Raw genomic sequence first — 14,636 nt, forward strand, 5'->3', positions numbered from 1 at the left:
TACTTCCTGTTTCAGATTCTGCTTGTAAACACGAATTTGCCGAATGGATGGCCTTGTATGCTTTCTTGTGGGTAGAATAGTAGTGGTCTAGGACATTATTATGGAATTGGGACACCAATTGGAGTTGATGAAGAGGCAAACCCTTCCCCCTTCGATTTCCCCACTTCACTGTCTTGTCCGCCCGGAGAATGGAGAATCCATCGAGCAGGATAGCCGTGAAGGGTATCTTGTCTGAGAGACATGTTTTTGAAAAGCAAAGAATATTGTCCTGTTAGTAGCAAATCCACAATCGGAGGTCATCCATCTTATTATCAAGTGACTGTACATTTGCCAGTAGAATGGAGGGAAGAGGTGGCCGGTTTTCCCTTTGCCTTAATCTCACCAAGATCCCCCCTCTCTTGCCTCTGTAATGCCGGCATTTCCTCTTCAGTGGCCCAAAAATTGGGTTGGAATTACAGAGAGAGCCCAGGACAAATGAGTCGAAGTAGAAGCCGGAATTGGGGTAAGTAACATCCGGTCTGATGAGTTCTTGTCGGTTGTAAAAAATAATAGGGGAGATATTAAGTGAAAGTAGACAAAAAAGGAACAACCAAATAATCACAAAATATCAAAGTTGGGTCGGTGCTTGCAAAACTGCAACCATCCAGTACTGTGCCATCTTGATTTGAAAAGGAGTGCCAGGGAGGGCGGCTTGGGGAGAATTGTATGCATATCATCATATTTGTGTAGTGGCATATAGCAGAGGATTACAGGCGCTTACAGAAGTTGCACACGTGGGGACCATTTTTAGTAGCCCAGGATCTGGAGAAAAAAAATAAAATTATGCTGATCTACGTCATTTTACATGACTGGAGACTTGACTGGCAGAATCTTTTTTAATACTGCACAAGTGATCAAAATGGCAGGCTACTTTGACACTGACAAACTGAGAATATGAGAAAAATAAAAACATCCTCATCTTGAACCCATCAATAGCCTAGGCCTAGGCGTGTGTGGAGACACATATTGTACAAAATGAGGAGGAAATTATAGTCCTAGAAAGCTTTCCAGTTTCATTGACTCGCCCAATGATGTGCAGCTCACTCGCCGGCAATAGCCAATGTGCTTGTGCCAAAACCCTACCTCTCTCATTTTACTTTGTAAAACTATTTGGAAGTTGATCAATTATTTGGGTAGCCTACAGCAGACAGATTGGTGTCTTCCCTTTTCAGCAGGAGCCATTTGCTTTCCAACCTGTGTTTTCCTGTGATTTTATTTTAAATATTGCAAAGGCCTATTTTGTCTGCAGTGCTGTTCAATGACAGATTTAATGACTGTTCCCGACTGTAGGCTATGCCTTGTTATTGGGCTACACACAATCCACAGCTACTGTAAGTCATTTTTTTAAAGAGCTATTGATCCTCTGTGGCTAAATTATAGGCCTACTCATAGTGAGGTAGGCTATTCTAAATTATTTGTTTTATTTCCGAACAGACAGCAGTAATTCTATCACTTTGGCAAATGTAGTAACATTTTTCAGGCATGTTGTAGCACCTCCAGCACAGTTCATGGCGGCTATGATTCTATAAGGAAATAAATGATGAAGTGCTGCTGCCAACCAGAGTGAATATTGATGATGATAATGTAAATCAAGTCTTATCAAATGTTAATCAAATGTTATGCTGCTGTGGAAGTACTGTTGATATTTAAACTAGGCACCCACTGGTTGAATCAACATTGTTTCCATGTCATTTCATCTCTGATCCACCTCTACGCAGACGACACCATTCTGTATACTTCTGGCCCTTCTTTGGACACTGTGTTAACAACCCTCCAGGCAAGCTTCAATGCCATACAACTCTCCTTCCGTGGCCTCCAATTGCTCTTAAATACAAGTAAAACTAAATGCATGCTCTTCAACCGATCGCTACCCGTTCCTACCCGCCTGTCCAACATCACAACTCTGGACGGCTCTGATTTAGAATACGTGGACAACTACAAATACTTAGGTGTCTGGTTAGACTGTAAACTCTCCCATATCAAATATCTCCAATCCAAAGTTAAATCTAGAATTGGCTTCCTATTTCGCAACAAATGATCCTTCACTCATATGCTGCCCAAACATACCCTTGTAAAACTGACCATCCTACCAATCCTCGACTTTGGCGATGTCATTTACAAAATAGCCTCCAATACCCTACTCAACAAATTGGATGCAGTCTATCACAGTGCAATCTGTTTTGTCACCAAAGCCCCATATACTACCCACCATTACGACCTGTACGCTCTCGTTGGCTGGCCCTCGCTTCATACTCGTCGCCAAACCCACTGGCTCCATGTCATCTACAAGACCCTGCTAGGTAAAGTCCCCCCTTATCTCAGCTCGCTGGTCACCATAGCATCTCCCACCTGTAGCACACGCTCCAGCAGGTATATCTCTCTAGTCACCCCCAAAACCAATTCTTTCTTTGGCCGCCTCTCCTTCCAGTTCTCTGCTGCCAATGACTGGAACGAACTACAAAAAGCACTGAAACTGGAAACACTTATCTCCCTCACTAGCTTTAAGCACCAACTGTCAGAGCAGCTCACAGATTACTGCACCTGTACATAGCCCACCTATATTTTAGCCCAAACAACTACCTCTTTCCCTACTGTATTTAATTTATTTATTTTGCTCCTTTGCACCCCATTATTTTTATTTCTACTTTGCACATTCTTCCATTGCAAATCTACCATTTCAGTGTTTTACTTGCTATATTGTATTTACTTTGCCACCATGGCCTTTTTTGCCTTTACCTCCCTTATCTCACCTCATTTGCTCACATCGTATACAGACTTGTTTATACTGTATTATTGACTGTATGTTTGTTTTACTCCATGTGTAACTCTGTGTCATTGTATGTGTTGAACTGCGTTGCTTTATCTTGGCCAGGTCGCAATTGTAAATGAGAACTTGTTCTCAACTTGCCTACCTGGTTAAATAAAGGTGAAATAAATAAATTTGGGTAGCTTGCTACACACACTTGACCGGTTTCTGCGGTTTCTGCATTTTAAGCCATGCATGTTGGCACAACCAGATGCACATGAGCTCCATACAGTGCAGACCACTGAGCAGACCAGTGGTCCGCATAGGGGTGGGGGATGGCGAACTTGGCCAGTGGTTTCAGAAAAAAAATGACAAAAGGGCACTTGGCGAGTGGGAGGGAAAAGAGGCAGCTGCTTGGGCACAGGTAGAACCCTATCTGTGCATGTGCCTGGATTAAATCAAGTGTGTGACTCTACAAACTTGTTGGATGAATTTGCAGTTAGTTTTGGTTGTGTTACAGATGATTTGCCCAATATAAATGAATGGTAAATACTATATTGTGTCATTTGGGAGTCACATATAACATATATTGTAAATAAGAATAGAATATTTTTCTAAATTAATTGTCAATAATGATGAGTGAGAAAATTACAAATGGTCAAAGATGATTTGAATATATCCAATAAGACACTTCTCTGGCCAGTGATGGAGTGCTGGTGTGTGTGTGTGTGTGTGTGTGTGTGTGTGTGTGTGTGTGTGTGTGTGTGTGTGTGTGTGTGTGTGTGTGTGTGTGTGTGTGTGTGTGTGTGTGTGTGTGTGTGTGTGTGTGTGTGCGCGCGCGCACACGCGTAGCTTCAACAGGAGAGAAGCACTTCAATAGCAGGGGGCCAGGAGAGCCCTGCATCACGGGTAGGATTGCAAAGCTGCCAGTAATTTGCCAAAGTTACCGGAACCTTCAGTAATTTTTGTAATTAATGGAAAATCTATGGCAATCTATCGCAACTTTGGTCATTTATACTTGAATAACTTTAAAATGTATTAATGTATAGTATTCGTTTTTTTAAATCTGTGCCAATATTGTCCATGAGTTTCTAGTAGAAAGACCATATGGTTCAAAAGAATATAGCCTAATTAATGAAAAAAGCATATAATCAACAATAGCACTATTCTCAATTAACTCTTCCAACTATTGACTTTTATCACAACTGCCACCAGTTTGATGCCAAAAATGTACAACAAATCCATACTGACCTAGTAAAATGTGTTTAAAAATATATATAACGGATATTTCATGCAGAAACCCTGATATTAAACACCGGTGGTATTCACTAAGTTGATGGTTTATATTTAGGACAATGTTTTACAGCTTTGTCATTACATTTTTTTTACCATCTTATTTAAATATGCACTATGCAGAAATCACTCAGCCATTTCCCGGTTTCTAAAATTGTAATAGTTTGCCTATTTTCAGTATATATGACAAAACAAGCAAGTATAGTGTAGAGAATCATTGTACCATCTAAACCACTGTGAAATATATTTTCCATAAGGGGGTGAACGTTATTTATAATAAGGGTTATAAGGAGACAATCAGACACAAAATACAAACAAACTGGATAGCAGAGAACATGTCTACGTGTACCCTCACTTATTGAACAGCCTAGAGCATTAGATAAGCAGTTTTAGAATCTGTTCTTCCTCCTGTAAGCATTATATGGCAACGTGGGAATTTTGATAGCACACAGGGCTGCGGGCCAGGCCACCATGGACAAGCAGTAGTGGAAAGAGTTCCTTTATGGTAAAAGCATTGCATGAATCTATCATCGTATTTGCAGGTCTGAGAAAAAATATCCTTTTATAAATGTTTCATGCAATTCTACGTAATTTTACATATTAGTGGAATTTTTTTGTAATAAAATACAAATCACAGAAATTCCAGTCTAACAATGGACAGAAAGATAGGCCTACAGTATGTGTTCAACTTCTTACGAAGCCAAAAAGTCCGAAGTTGAAAGTCTGTGTTGCCCAGCAACAGCCCCAAAACATAACTGCTCTAGAGGTGATCTGCATGGAGGAATGGGCCAAAATACCAGCAACAGTGTGTGAAAACTTGTGAAGACTTACAGAAAACGTTTGACCTCTGTCATTGCCAACAAAGGGTATATAACAAAGTATTGAGATAAACTTTTGTCATTGACCAAATACTTATTTTCCACCATAATTTTCAAATAAATTCATTAAAATCCTACAATGTGATTTTTGGGGATTTTTTCCCCCTCATTTTGTCTGTCATAGTTGAAGTGTACCTATGATGAAAATTACAGGCCTCTCATCTTTTTAAGTGGGAGAACTTGCACAATTGGTGGCTGACTAAACACTTTTTTGCCCCACTGTATGTACCTACAGGCCAATTTGCACATGTTTACATACTCTTTTCAAAACAAACTGTTAAACTTAAGTTCAAAACCTAACATAACACAAAATTGAATAAGACAGCAACTTTTCTACAGTAATACGGTATTGAAATATATTCCAAATCTAAAAAATGACCAACCACAGCTGATTCCCATTGTAGCTGAACACCTACCCAGGTGTTAGTCTTTCAATTTCATTACCATCTATATACAAGGGGACAATGATGGACTATAATGTAAACATGGACCTAGCCAGAGCTAGAGAAGTGGCTGACAGAGGAAGAAGAGTGGCTGGGAGAAGGAGAGGAGTACATATGCATGGTGGAAGAAGACTGAGAGGAAGCTCAAGAGCTGTCGTCTCAGATGAGATTAGGGCTACTATAATTGATCATGTAATAAATCATGGTCTATCAATGGGAGAGGCTGGTCTGAGAGTGCAGCCAAATCTGCAACGCTCAACAGTGGCATCTATTGTGAAAAATTTCCGGCAAAACATCAGGTAAGATGTGCATTCTGCAAGGGCATCTGGCTAAAATGCACATTACAGAGGTAAACTTGACAAAGCCTCCAAACCCACTTGTGTGTAATTGTTTTTGTATTTCTGCTTAGGACCCAACAGTTACCTCCCACAAGTGGGAGAGGTAGGATTTTCACTGCTTGTTGATATGGTCATCAGAAACAATGGCATAAAACTCTGAGATTTGGGACAGTGTTGGCAGACAATATTACATTTGGAAATATTCACAATGTAAGCATAGCAACTATTTCTAGGGTCCTGAAACAACAAAGTCAGGAGGAAGCAGGTGTACACTGTCCCCTTTGAGAGGAACTCTGAACAGGTCAAGCAACTCAGGAACCAATATGTCCAGGTAAGATGACTATAAAATACAACTAGTTTTGAACAAAACCGAACAGGGCAGAGGCACACAATGGCATGTTTTTAGGCTATTACACTAGTTTACATTATACCTAACTCTTATATTGCCTTGTGGATTTATTTCATAGAGTCCTGGAGATTGAAGCCAGGCAAACATCCCACATATTCATCTTTGTGGATGAGGCTGGTTTTAACTTGGCCAAAACACGGCGGCGAGGAAGGAATGTGATTGGGAAAAGAGCCACAGTGGATGTCCTGGGCCAGAGGGGTGCCAACATCACAATGTGTTCAGCAATATCCTCTGATGGATTGCTGTTACACAAACCACTAATTTGGTCATACAACACCGAGCGTCTCATTTCATTCCTGGATGACCTCTATGGAAGGGTTGTGCCAGGTGAGGAAAGGGTTGCAGTGAGGCGAAATAGGCCAACATTTGTAATTGTATGTGTCACGCCCTGGTCATAGAGGGTTTTAATCTCTATTTTGGTTAGGCCAGGGTGTGACTCGGGTGGGTATTCTAGTTTCATATTTCTATGTTTTCTATTTCGTTGTGTTTGGCCGGGTGTGGTTCTCAATCAGAGGCAGCTGTCTATTGATTGAGAATCATACTTAGGCAGCTTTTTCCCACCTGGGTTTTGTGGGTAGTTCATTTCTGTTTAGTGTTTTGCACCTTTCAGGACTGTTTCGGTTATTGCCTTTGTTATTGTGTTCCGTTTTAATAAAGAAAGCATGACCACTTACCATGCTGCGCTTTGGTCCAATGATTCCTCTTCCTCAGACGACGAAAACCGTTACAGTGTGGGACAATGTGGCATTTCACCACTCCCGTGCAGTCACAGAGTGGTTTGCAGCCCATCCCAGGATGGTGTCACTTTTCCTCCCACCTTACTCTCCATTCCTCAATCCCATAGAGGAATTATTTTCCTTATGGAGGTGGAAGGTTCATGACCACCATCTACATGATCAAATGTCCCTCCTGGACACAATGAATGCTGGTTGACAGGACATATCTATAGAAGATTGCCAGGGATGGACCAGGCATGCTAGAGTATTCTTTCCTAGGCGTATTGCCCAAGATTACATAAAATATGATGTGGATGAGAATCTGTGGCCAAATGCAGAAGACAGGGTTGACTAGCATTGCTACTGTATCTGTATCGGGAAATGGTGTATATACAAATTCTTCTATTTTGGAATCACTCAATGCCAAAAAATAACAGAACATATTGAAGCTTATTGCATCATGTCAGATTAATTCCTGTAACATATACTGTAGTGAATTCTGAACAGTAGAGAGGTGTCATTATTGTTTTGTAAAGACATTTTACAAAAGAAAACATTGCGTAATGCTACCTGTTAGTGTTTTTTAGGTCATTGTTTTATGAGTGACAAAGTGTGCTTGTTGGGTAACAACCTTTGCTAGTGTTATGGAAGATTGAGTTGATTTGAGAGCTATATGAAGTGTTTTGGTAGTTAGTGCATTTTGGATGTGAAAATAACTGCTGTACCAAGCTGAAAGTTGGTTAGGAAAATTGTGTGAAGAGTTTTGAAAAAGTGACCTAAGTATTGAGAAATGGATCCTAGCAATTGTAAAAAAAATAATAATAATAATTATTATTATTATTATTATTTCATATATTTTACATGTGATAAGACCACACAGAGGGCCAGAGATGATTGCAGACATCTGTACAAATCTGAAGTACCCAAAAGGGCTACTAAATGTATTGTAATAGATTACATAAACTCCTTGAAATATTTGCGTAGTTTAGTGATAAACACAAGTTTCCAGTAATCTAACCTGCCTTTCCAACCCTAATCACAAGACACAATAACTCCACAGTCAGGTAAATAAAACACATGACTCTTTGATGTGTAAAAATGAAACATCTCTCTACTCAGCATGTTATATTTTTTTACTGATTAATAGATGCTTTGATAATGTGTGTGCGTTCGTGTGTGCCTGCGTGCGTGAGGTGCAATGTGTGTGCGCCGTGTCATTTTTTTGTGCTCATGTGTACATATGTTTGTGGTATCAGGGGCCCATACACCTGCTGTGTCAGAGACCCTGGGGGGTGTGGAGGCTGCCTCAAGAAGACGAGGCGAGGCCTCAGAGCAGCAGGAGGCAGTGACATCACCATCGGAGAGGTATAGTGCCTTTGAACAACTGCTACAGGAATCCCTTGGTCTAGTTATTATATTGTGTCATATGTGCACACTACCAGATCAAAACTGAGACAGAATGACAATGCTACCTCACCAGTTCTTTGTAGAAGAGACTGGAATGTTGAGTGAAGAACAGAAGTTTAGTTAAAAAAAACGTTTAGTAAATTTGACCCTGTGTTGTCTTCCTGATACAGCTTTTCTTCGTCCCCTCTTCTCTGTACAGTTCTGTTTTGATATAAGTCTGCCTCTGTCTTTTTGTGTGAATGGGTAAAATGGTGAATTATCAGATACAAACAAATAAAACATTAAAGCAACGTAGCAGCCGTCTTCATGCTAACACATGCTAACACAAACACACACACATCCTCACTAGTTCTGTAGTGATAGAAGTCTGCTTTTGTCATCTCTCTCTCATCTCGTCCTCTCTCCAGCTCTCCTTCCATGGGGTGTTTGTGCACTAATGTCATGTGTGCCCTGTGGCCCTGTGTAGTTGTGGGCTTGTTTAGGGCTCATTACTCCTCTCTTGGGGGTAATGGTGCATTGCTGCTCCCTCTGCCTTCTGTCTGTCTGTGTGTGTGTGGTTGCGAATGCCTGAGATGTAGGGTACTGCATTAAAAATAGCTCTACAAATATTTCATCAGGGGGTGTATTTACTTGGAACCAAACGGAAGCAAACAGGCCGAAACAGGGAGGGACCCATCTGAATTTGTCCAATAAGAAGATATTGTTTCCCTTGCAATAAAATGTTCTACGGTATGCACTAATGAATACACCTCTGATACTGCACTTGATGATGTGACTGTTGTTGTGGCCTGTACCCTTAAGACTTCCTCTTAAGCCTAGGTCAGAGAGGGGAGGTGGGCCCATTTTGAAAGTGTCAAACTAGAGATTTTGTTCACACCCACCATTCCAGGGGAGGCTAAGTTGGACTTCCACATCAAGTTCTCCAACCCAACCTGTGAATCGGTAAGATTTCCCTCATGAACTAACACTAGGCCTACGTTCTGCTAGATAGAGCGGAAAACTCACAGTAAGACCAAAAGCATATTCAACCAAAGCCAATAGCCAGGCTTGAACCTATGTATGACAAAACAATTTACCTCTCGTGCTTTGAGAATTTGGAGTGATGTAATCAGTAAAATAAACATTTACTCAATATTTACAATATTATGTGTGAAGACTAATGAGAAGAACGTCACTCTGGCTTAACCTTGGAAATGTCCAGGCACTAGTTTTGATGGGGGCCTCGTTCATTCACAGATATCCATTGGAGTCCGAGGGATGGCTGTGTGCTTGCCTATGTGGGTGGCTTAGCCAAGCATTGACCTGAAGATCTGCATGTTCAATCGCCTCTATCTAGACAGCATCGTGGTCCAAAGAAGATGGGTCCGTCAATTGGTCAGAAAGAGTCATTCGTTCACATTATGTACAGTAGAGCTTTGCAGTTTGCTTATTAAATAGTTTTGTATTAGAAAAAAAAAGATGAGGCCTGTGCCGGAGTCAGGTCTAGTGGTAGTGCTGACAATTGTGTTACAAATCCTGCCTCTGCCTTTCCTCTCTGTCCCTCCATAGCTGTCTCCCCCTCTAGAAGACAACACATCCTTACAACCGAATGCAGTGTAATAACACTTTTCATGCCGTTCATATTTGACACAATTATAGAGTTTGATTGTAGCTGCTGTTGCATATTCTGAGGACTACTCTGACACTGTGTTAAATTCAGTTTTTACAGAAAAACATCTCACGGAAATCCCATGCAATCTCACGGCAGCACTTACTCAAGATTTCCTCACATGTAACTCGGCAAAGATGGGGACAACCCAGAATATACAGTACATACAGTGCCTTGGGAAAGTATTCGGCCCCCTTGAACTTTGCGACCTTTTGACACATTTCAGGCTTCAAACATAAAGATATAAAACTGTATTTTTTTGTGAAGAATCAACAACAAGTGGGACACAATCATGAAGTGGAATGACATTTATTGGATATTTCCAACTTTTTTAACAAATCAAAAACTGAAATTGGGCGTGCAAAATTATTCAGCCCCCTTAAGTTAATACTTTGTAGTGCCACCTTTTGCTGCGATTACAGCTGTAAGTCGCTTGGGGTATGTCTCTATCAGTTTTGCACATCGAGACTGAAATTTTTCCCCATTCCTCCTTGCAAAACAGCTCGAGCTCAGTGAGGTTGGATGGAGAGCATTTGTGAACAGCAGTTTTCAGTTCTTTCCACAGATTCTCGATTGGATTCAGGTCTGGACTTTGAGGTCTTGGCCATTCTAACACCTGGATATGTTTATTTTTGAACCATTCCATTGTAGATTTTGCTTTATGTTTTGGATCATTGTCTTGTTGGAAGACAAATCACCGTCCCAGTCTCAGGTCTTTTGCAGACTCCATCAGGTTTTCTTCCAGAATGGTCCTGTATTTGGCTCCATCCATCTTCCCATCAATTTTAACCATCTTCCCTGTCCCTGCTGAAGAAAAGCAGGCCCAAACCATGATGCTGCCACCACCATGTTTGACAGTGGGGATGGTGTATTCACGGTGATGAGCTGTGTTGCTTTTACGCCAAACATAACGTTTTGCATTGTTGCCAAAAAGTTCAATTTTGGTTTCATCTGACCAGAGCACCTTCTTCCACATGTTTGGTGTGTCTCCCAGGTGGCTTGTGGCAAACTTTAAACAACACTTTTTCTGGATATCTTTAAGAAATGGCTTTCTTCTTGCCACTCTTCCATAAAGGCCAGATTTGTGCAATATACGACTGATTGTTGTCCTATGGACAGAGTCTCCCACCTCAGCTGTAGATCTCTGCAGTTCATCCAGAGTGATCATGGGCCTCTTGGCTGCATCTCTGATCAGTCTTCTCCTTGTATGAGCTGAAAGTTTAGAGGGACGGCCAGGTCTTGGTAGATTTGCAGTGGTCTGATACTCCTTCCATTTCAATATTATTGCTTGCACAGTGCTCCTTGGGATGTTTAAAGCTTGGGAAATCTTTTTGTATCCAAATCCGGCTTTAAACTTCTTCACAACAGTATCTCGGACCTGCCTGGAGTGTTCCTTGTTCTTCATGATGCTCTCTGCGCTTTTAACGGACCTCTGAGACTATCACAGTGCAGGTGCATTTATACGGAGACTTGATTACACACAGGTGGATTGTATTTATCATCATTAGTCATTTAGGATCATTCAGAGATCCTCACTGAACTTCTGGAGAGAGTTTGCTGCACTGAAAGTAAAGGGGCTGAATAATTTTGCACGCCCAATTTTTCAGTTTTTGATTTGTTAAAAACGTTTGAAATATCCAATAAATGTCGTTCCACTTCATGATTATGTCCCACTTGTTGTTGATTCCTCACAAAAAATACAGTTTTATATCTTTATGTTTGAAGCCTGAAATGTGGCAAAAGGTCGCAAAGTTCAAGGGGGCCGAATACTTTCGCAAGGCACTGTAATATTCAATAACATAACAAATGGCATGGAAATGTATTAGGCTTCACTTAAACCCCCCAAAACCCTGGGACTACTGAATTGGATGGGGTCAAAGAACCCTGGATAAGCTGGTTCTGCTCTTGCTGTTTGAGATCTCAATCCCCTCTGCTTTAGATTTGGGATTGAACAACAGCAAATCCTTTCTTATTATGAATGTGATACATTATGCAGAGGGTTAAGAAAGCTCTGCCAGCAATAACATTTACAGGCATGTCTCTCCACCTGCGTGTCTGTGTCACAAGTCATAGAGCGAGGGTGGATATGTGGCCGCTGTCATCTGGAAGTTGGAGCACACAAAGTGCAAGTGATGATGTGATGTCAGTGACTCTGAAAATGACAGCTTTTTACCCCCCCAAGTCCCCAAAAACAGACACCAACTAGCATCATACAATATGTTACTTTTGCTTTTGAGTCAATGGTTTAAAGTAATAATATACTGTGTACAGCACTTGAAATATTTGGGAACAGCAAGAGCAACACCAACCAGAATCACGCAATATGACTTAACTTCTGAGCCAACCACTAAAATATAGCCTAGAATAACAGTCGTTGACAGAATTCTGAGAAACACCAATACACAATAAACCACTTTTGACATATTTCAGGAGACAGCATGTTTCATCTCAAACACCAAATCAAAGCCAAACATTTAAAACCATTTCCCACTAACACCTGCTGGGGAGTCAAAGAAGACGACAAAGCAGACGACGTGCTTTTCCTAAAACCACCTCCTTCCCTCTTTCTTCCCCCACCTATTTATAACAATACCTCCTGTATGCACAACCGTCCTCCTCTCACCTAGAGGAGAAAGGCTGTGTTGATGAATGTCTTCTGTTTCTGACGCCGCTCCTCTTCCTCCAGAATTAATAGTTCTTCTCTCCACCGCCTCACTTTTGAATCGAAGCCGGAAGATTCCTAAAAATAGATAATACAGGAGCCTAGACATTTCTACATTCTCCAATCGCCCTCTCTTGAGTTGGTTGATTTAGGGTTTATCTTTTGACATTGTTAGGAGAAAGGAGACATGGCTGTGGTGGTGGTGGTAATTACCCAAACTATTTCTGGTGTGCTGGGTATCCCATCAGGCCTTTGGCCACATGGGGTTTCACCAAGTGTGCCATCTGTACGTGCAAGGGATGGAAATTGGCACCGCTACAGTATAGCCATCGGCACCTTGACTAGTGACGGATATTAGTAGAGGCCTAAACCTTAAGTCATGAACGTTAACAATTATTATGATTATGGGAAAGCCTGGTCCCAGATCTGTTTTGCATGACAAGGAGTGGCAGGATGGCACAAACAGACTGATACCCAGTCTATCCATCATCACCTTCAGCACTAAACATTCACCAGTCATGGGTTCTATCATAAAACGGGTGTGAGCACTCTAGTCAGTTAGCTTTACCTTGGACTTCCTTACACTCTCGTCTGGTAATCAGCCGAAACAAGCCTCATCAAAACTTATAATATCATTCCACCTTAAAATGTATGTGCCTTAACGCTTTAACTAGTATAACTGTATAAGCATTAAACATCCACCAGTCACAGGCATTATCACTAAACCCCAACTGGTCGAGCGTATTAGAATATAATACTTGCCTAATACCCTTTTGATAAACATGAACTTATCCAGTCATGAACGATGGGTGTCAGTTCAAACCCATAGCTGGTGGAATGAACTGGCACTGCAAGAAAACATATATATATATATATATATATATATATATATATATATATATATATATATATATATATATATATATATATATGATGGGGAGCATCACTGCACAGCTATTTTCAGGTCTCTCCAGAGATGTTTGAGACATTCAGAGACTTGTCCAAAAGCCACTCCTGCGTTGTCTTGGCTGTGTGCTTAGGGTTGTTGTCCTGTTTGAGGTCCTGAGCGCCCTGAAACAGGTTTTCATCAAGGATCTCTCTGTACTTTGCTCCGTTCATCTTTCCCTCGATCCTGACTAGTTTCCCAATCCCTGCTGCAGAAAAACATCCCCACAGCATGATGCTGCCACCACCGTGCTTCACCGTAGGGATGGTACAAGGTTTCTTTCAGCGTAACGCTTGGCATTCAGGCCAAAAAGTTCAATCTTGGTTTCATCAGACCAGAGAATCTTGTTTCTCAAGTCCTTTAGGTGCCTTTTGGCAAACTCCAAGTGGGCTGTCATGTGCCTTTTACTGAAGGGGGGTTTCCGTCTGGCCATAAAGGCCTGATTGGTGGAGTGCTGCAGAGATGGTTGTCCTTCTGGAAGGTTCTCCCATCTTCACAGAGGAATTCTGGAGCTCTATATATATGTGTGTGTGTGTGTGTGTGTGTGTGTGTGTGTGTGTGTGTGTGTGTGTGTGTGTGTGTGTGTGTGTGTGTGTGTGTGTGTGTGTGTGTGTGTGTGTGTGTGTGTGTGTGTGTGTGTGTGTGTGTGTGTGTGTGTGTGTGTGTGTGTGTGTGTGTGTGTGTGTGTGTGTGTGTGTGTGTGTGTGTGTATGTATACAGTGCAATTGGAAAGTATATGCTTTACTGTCACATACACCGGATAGGTGCAGTAAAATGTAATGTTTTACAGGGTCAGCCATAGTAGTACGGAGAGTAGTTAGAGTATAGTAGTTAGAGAGTTAGTTTTATGGAGAGTCATGCCTCATGATTAGAGAACATACAGTAATCGGTCATCTTTTTACCAAGAGCCACATACACAGAGCCATAGTATATATATGGTATATACAGTACCAGTCAAAAGTGTGGACACACCTACTCGTTCAAGGGATTTTCTTTTAAAAAATCAAAATATATTTAATATTTGAGATACTTAGGTAGCCACCCTTTGCCTTAATTACAGTTTTGCATACTCTTGGCATTCTCTCAAATAGCTTCATGAGGTAATCACCTG

Source organism: Oncorhynchus masou, chromosome 18, assembly GCF_036934945.1.
Source record: "Oncorhynchus masou masou isolate Uvic2021 chromosome 18, UVic_Omas_1.1, whole genome shotgun sequence".
Taxonomy (NCBI): domain Eukaryota; kingdom Metazoa; phylum Chordata; class Actinopteri; order Salmoniformes; family Salmonidae; genus Oncorhynchus; species Oncorhynchus masou.